Source organism: Rhinolophus ferrumequinum, chromosome X (assembly GCF_004115265.2).
Source record: "Rhinolophus ferrumequinum isolate MPI-CBG mRhiFer1 chromosome X, mRhiFer1_v1.p, whole genome shotgun sequence".
NCBI classification, from domain to species: Eukaryota; Metazoa; Chordata; class Mammalia; order Chiroptera; family Rhinolophidae; genus Rhinolophus; species Rhinolophus ferrumequinum.
In genome coordinates this window covers 77,040,809-77,047,758 of record NC_046284.1, presented here as the reverse complement: position 1 = coordinate 77,047,758, position 6,950 = coordinate 77,040,809, and the positions used below count along the sequence as shown (strand labels likewise).

The window sequence follows — 6,950 nt, the reverse complement described above, 5'->3', positions numbered from 1 at the left end:
AAGATTTTATTCTATTTTATAGCCAAGTAACATTCCGTTGTATAAATGTCCCACCGCTTTTTATCCATTCATCCATTGATGGACACTTAGCCTACCTCCATATCTTGGCTATTATAAATAATGTTGCAATGAACATATGGATGCGCATGTCTCTTTGAAGAACAAAGATCCAGAAAAAGAATTAAACAAAATGGAGAAAAGCAATCTGCCAGATACAGAGTTCAAAGCACTAGTTATAAGGATGCTCAATGATCTCAGAAAGAACATCCATAAAGAGATAGGGAACATAAAAATGGAGAAAGAAAACATAAACAAGAACCAATCAGATATTAAAAATACAATAACTGAGATAAAGAATACATTAGAGGGAAACAACAGTAGATTAGATAAAGCAGAGTATTGAATCAGCAATTTGGAAAAATAAAAAAAAAAACACCTATTCAGAAGAGCAAAACAAAACAAAACAAAAAACAACAACAAAAAAAAACAGGTAATCCAAAAAACTGAAGATAGTTCAAGGGACCTCTGAGACAATAAGAGTCCCAATGTTTGCATCAGAGGGGCACCAGAAGGAGAAGGAAGAGAGAGCAAAGAATTGACAATCTATTTGAAGAAATAATTACAGAAAGTAATCGTGAACAAAATAGACAAACAAGCCAAGGAAGTGCGGAGAGTCCCAAACAAGATCAGCCCAAAGAGGCCAACACCAAGACACATCATAAGTAAAATGCTAACGGTTAAAGACAAAGAGATAATTCTAAAAGCAACAAGAGAAGTTAGTTATCTACAGGGGAACACCCATAAAACTATCAGCTGATTCCTCAACAGAAACTTTGCAGGCCAGAAGGGATTGACACAAAATATTCAAAGTGATGAAAAGCAAGGACCTACAACCAAGATTACTCTACCCAGCAGATCTATCAGTTGGAAACAAAGGACAGATAAAGAGCTTCCCAAAGAAGAAAAAGTTAAAGGAGTTCATTACCAACAAACCAGCATTACAAGAAATATTAAAAGAACTTCTTTAAGACAGTAAAAAAAAAGGATCAAAAATATGAAAAATAAAATGGCAATAACTACATATCTATGAACAATTATTTCAATGTAAATGGATTTAATACTCCAATCAAAGGACATAGGATGGGTGAATGGATAGGAAAACAAGACCTTTACATATACTACCTACAAGAAACACTTCAGATTGAAATACATACACAAACTTAAAGTAAATGGATGGAGAAGATATTTTATGAAAATAGATATGGATTTAAAAAGCTGGGATTGCAATACTTCTACTATGCAACATAGACTTTAAGACAAATATTATGACAAGAGACAAAGAAGGATCCAGTAATCCCACTTCTGGTTATTTTTCCAAAGAAACCCAAAACACTACTTCAAAGGGACATGTTCATCCATATGTTCATGGCAGCATTATTTACAATAACCAAGATATGGAGTCAAGCTGGGTGTTTTTCAATGGACGAAATGAATAAAGAATAGGTGGTACACATATACAATGGAATATTACTGAGCCATAAAATAGAATAAAATCTTTCCATCTGCAACAATATGGATGGACCTAGAAGGTATTATGCTGAATGGAGTAAGTCAGACAGAGAAAGACAAATGGGATATGAATTCACTTTTACAAGATCTGACAATTCAGTTCGCGAACTTGTTGCAACAATGTTGCTAACATTTTTGACATCAGAGGGATTATTCATTGTGAACTTGTACCAACTGGACAAACAGTTAACCAAGTTTACAATTTGCAAGTACTGAAAACGCTGCATGGAAAAGTTAGATGACATGAACTTTTTGCCAACAATTCATGTCTCTTGCATCATGACAATGCACCAGCTCACACGGCACTATCTGTGAGGGAGTTTCTAGCCAGTAAACAAATAACTGTATAAGACCCTCCCTACTCACCTGATCTGGCCCCCAATTACTTCTTTCTTTACATGAACATAAAGAAAATATTGAAAGCATGACATTTTGATGACATTTAGGATACCAAAGGTAATATGAAAACAGCTCTGATGGCTATTCCAGAAAAAAAGTTCCAAAATTGCTTTTAAGGGTGGACTAGGCACTGGCATCAGTGCATATCTTCCCAAAGGGAGTACTTCAAAGGTGACCATAGTGATATTCAGCAGTGAGGAATGTAGCACTTTTTCTAGGTTGAGTTCGTGAGTTTGTCAGACCTCATATATGGAATCTAAAGAACAAGATAAATGAATAAAGAAAACAGAAACAAACTCATAGATACAGAGAACATTTTGATGGTTGCCAGATGGGAAGGGGACTGAGGGATGTGTGAAAAAGGGGAAGCTATTAACAAGCACAAACTGGTAATTACAAAAGTCATGGGGATGTAAAGTATAGGGAATATAGTCACTAATGTGGTAATAACTATATATGGTGCCAGGTGGGTCTAGACTAGTCAGGGGGATCACTTCTTAAATTATATAAGTGTCTAACTACTATGCTGTACACCTGAAATTAATATAAAATAATATTGTGGATCACTTCTTAAGTTATAAAAATGTATAATCACTATGTTGTATAGCTGAAATAATACATTGGATATTACCTGTAACTGAAATATAAAAATTATATATAAAGACCCAGGGAGGGTGGCAGGGCCTCCTCTCCAGTGTTCCTGGGTCCTTACCCCTGGGACACTGCTGGACGGGAAAACAAGAGTGATGGGAGTGGGAGAGTGTGCTCATCTCCAGCACTACCCAGAGCTCCCAGTGTGGATGGTGGAGGATCGTCAGGAGATTCTGCCTTTTATATACTAAGCCATGGACTCAAAGCATCTTCCTGCCAGTAATATAAGTTTTGTGCATTTTGATTCACATCCAGACCTCCTTATTCCTGTGAATATGCCAGCTGACACTGTGTTTGATAAGGAAACTCTTTTTGGAGAATTAAGTATTGAGAATTGGATTATTCCTGCAGTTTATGCTGGCCATTTTTCTCATATAATAAGGCTTAATCTCACATGGTCTGAGCAAATTAGAGAAGGTAAACATCACTTTTTAGTAAATAAAGATATTTATTTCTACCACAACCATCAGGGTTACAAGAACAGATCATTACTTCCTAAGTGATGGTCTTTATGTAATTGAAGACCAGCTAGAGAACCAAAAACCTTTACAATTGGATGTAATTATGGTAAAGCCATATAAACTCTGTAACAGTCAAGAAGACAATGCTGCAATATCTTCTGCTAAGAAATCAAATCTAGCACTGAAATATGCAGAAAATATTGCCTCTGCTCACTTTGACTCTTATTCAGTAGGACTAGAAAAGTACATGGTGACACAGAGAGGGTGCCAGACTTGCCTCGGACCTTCGTGTTCACGTTTTCCTGAAAGACAGGACCCGCAAACTACAATCAGCACTGGAGAAATTCTAGGAACTTTGAAGAAATGGGGTGCATTTGTGTTAGATATTGACCTAGATTTTTTTTCAGCCAAGAATCCCTTCGAAGAAATGTTCACATGGGAGAGTACAAAATCTTACAAGAGCTATACCAATTTGAAAAGCCTGGTACCAACCTGAACAGAGGAAGATTTGGTAGATTGTGTTAATACTCAAATTCACCAATTAGAAAAATTTACAAGCTACTTTTGCTGATTTGTGTGGTGGTGATGAAGAAGAAACTGTACAGAAATAGGCTTCAAACCGTGGAATGGAATCACAAGTTCCATGTGTACAGAGTGAAGTTTCCCCAAAAAATTAAGAATAGAATTTCCATATGACCCAGCAATTTCTCTCTTGGGTACCTACACAGAAAATCTGAAAACATTTATCTGTAAAGATATATGTCCAGTGATTTTCATTGCAGCTTTATTTACAGTGGCCAACACATGGAAACAACCAAAGTCCTTCAGTAGAAGATTGGCTAAAAAAATATGGTATATATTCACAATGGAATACTATTCTGCCATTAGAAAGGAACAAATAGTACCATTTGCCAAAACATGGATGGATCTTGAGATTATAATGCTAAGAAAATGAAGTCAGCAGAAAATTTGAGAACCATATGATTTCACTGATATGTGACGTATAAAACTGTAAACAATGAAGAAACAATATAAATGAAGAAACAAATCTCATAAACACAGACAATAGTTTAGTGGTTACGAGAGAGTAGGGGGGTAGGAGGGTGGAAGTTGAGTATAAAAGGGATCAAATATATGGTGATGGAAGGAGAACTGACTCTGGTTGGTGAACACAGTGTGATGTACAGATGATGCACTGCAGAATTGTATACTTGAAACTTATGTAACTTTACTAACAATTGTCACCCCAATAAAATTTAATTAACAAAAGATTTGGTATATATACACAATGGAATACTATTCTGCCATAAGAAAATATGAAATACTGCTATTTGTGATAACAAGGATCAACCTTGAGATTATTATACTAAACAAAATAAGTAAGACAGAAAAAGCCAAGAACCATATGACTTCACTCATATGTGGGATATAAAACTGAAAGCAACAGAGGAAGAAGACAAATAAACAAAGAAACAAAACCCATAGACACAGAAAAGAGTTTAGTGGTTACTGGAGGGTAAGGTGGGCACAGGAATGGTAGAAGAACATTTTAGGGTGTCATATATATGGTGATGGAAGTAGAACTGACTCTCGTTGGGGAGGAGACAATGTGATATGTAGATGATGTATTATAGAATTGTACAACTGCAACCTATATAATTTTACTAACCAATGTCCCCCCAGTAAATTTAATTTTAAAAAGATTCATATAAAATCAAATCTCAAAAAAAAGAATTTATGTCAATTATCTAAAAGAATTTAAGCTAAGCAAATAACCTAAATCGTGAATGAAAAGTTGTATCCCAAGGTACCTAGTAAGGTCTCTCTCTCTCTCTCTCTCTCTCTCTCTCTCTCTCTCTCTCTCTCTCTCTCTCTCTCTCTCTCTCTCTCTCTCACACACACACACACACACACACACACACACACACACACACACGAAAACAAACAAACCAACCAACAAAAAACAAAAATACTTTGCAGAACAGAAGGGATTGGAAGGAAATATTCAAAGTGATAAAAAGCAAGGACCTACAACTAAAATTACTCTTCTGAGCAAAGCTGTCATTCTGTATCAAAGGATATATAAAGAGGTTCCCAGACAATAAAAAGCTAAAGGAGTTCCTCACCACCAAACCAGTATTACAAAGAATGTTTAAGAAATTTCTTTAAGAGGAGAAGAACAAATAAAAAGATATGAATAATAAAATGACACAGTAACTACATATCTATCAACAATTACTTTAAATGTAAATGGCATAAATGCTTCAATCAAAAGATAGGATGGAAAAAAATGTTCATTACAAGATGTCAGAAACATGGCAGCCTGAGGATTGTTCCTTGAAATTTCCCCTGGAAGTTACTTCAAATTGAACAGCTATATTAATCAAAGGAAAGTGTATGCTCCCACAAGCATGTGTGACAGATTTATACATTGCAACATCTGAAAGTGGTTGAATCAGGAAAGCACGTTAGGAGGGAAGGGGGAAGTGCAGAGACGCGGTCCTCAATATGCAGCCCAGAGCCCACTACGGTCTCAGAAGACGGAAGGATTCAGGCTGCAGGTGCACTTTCTGTGGCCCATAGAATCCTACCTGAGAGATCATCATATAATAAGGCTGAACCCAGTGATTGGGGCAGAGACCTCAGGGCAAAGCCCGAATACAGAAGGGTGAGAACTGTAGTTTAATCTCTCACTGCCAGGCATAAAACAAAGACGTGGAGCCTGGTTGCCTCCACCCACCCTCCCAGTGTTAGAAATGGGCTACAGAAGAAACTATAGTAGTGTTGGATTAAACAGCAGAATATCCACCGCCCTAAAACCTGGAGAGACACTGCCACAATGGCAGATGCACAGTGTTGCTAATTCTGTTGACAGGGAAGGAGCTGTAGGAGTGAGAAAGCTGTGGGCTGGAAGTCACCATTGCTTGGAGCCACAGATACACCAGGACTTCTCCCAGCCCACCTTACCCCCATCTGTCTAGGTGGATCCCTGCAGGGGCAACCAGGGCTTATGAGACACAAAAGTTCTGCATCAAGCTGCAGGGGCAACATTCGGATTTCAGAGGGACAGAACCCCATCACCTACCACATCCTTTTCCAGGAGCAGTGCCCTGATACCCAGGTGACCTGAACACACAGAAGAAACCCACCTCACAGGAAACCTCCCATCTGGTAAGACGCCAGAACACCACAAGGAAAAATAAAATGCTTCAGTTGTAAGAAAAAATAACATGTTCCAGTGACCCATACTGGAAAGCAAAAGAAGCACCTCTTCATATCAGCCTGGTGCCAAACCTACACTTGTAGATGCCCAGGAAGTGAAATAATAACTCACTAATTGCCATGAATAACCTGGGCAACAAGGCAGATTAGAAGAAAATAAAAAATCTCCAGAAAATGAATTTAAAGACATGGATATATGAAACTTAGAGAGAACTCAAGATTGCAATTTTGAAAAAACTCAACGAGATACAAGAAAACACAGACAGACAGTTTAATGAACTCAGAAACACAATCAAAGAACAAAATGAACATTTTACCAAAGAAATTGAAATTTTTAAAAAGAACCAAATAGAATTTCAGAAAATTAAGAACTCAATAAAAGAAATGAAGAATGAAATACCCAGCTTCAGTAATAGAGCTGACCAGCTGGAGAAAAGAATCAGTGACCTCAAAGATAGAAACCTGGAAATGACACAAATGAAAGAAGAGAGAGACTTGAGACTTAAAAGAAATGAAAGAACTCTACAAGAACTTTCTGACTCCATCAGAAAGAGCAATATAAGAATAATGGGCATACCAGAAGGAGAAGAAAGGGAGAAGGGAACAGAGAGTATATTCAAACAAATTGTCAATGACAACTTCCCAAAC

General features: G+C 37.1%; 1 pseudogene; it reads left to right on the top strand.

Moving 5' to 3' along the window:
- The first annotated feature begins 2,714 nt into the window (after positions 1-2,714).
- Positions 2,715-3,757, top strand: LOC117014885 (UPF0489 protein C5orf22-like; annotated as a pseudogene).
- Positions 3,758-6,950: the final 3,193 nt, after the last annotated feature.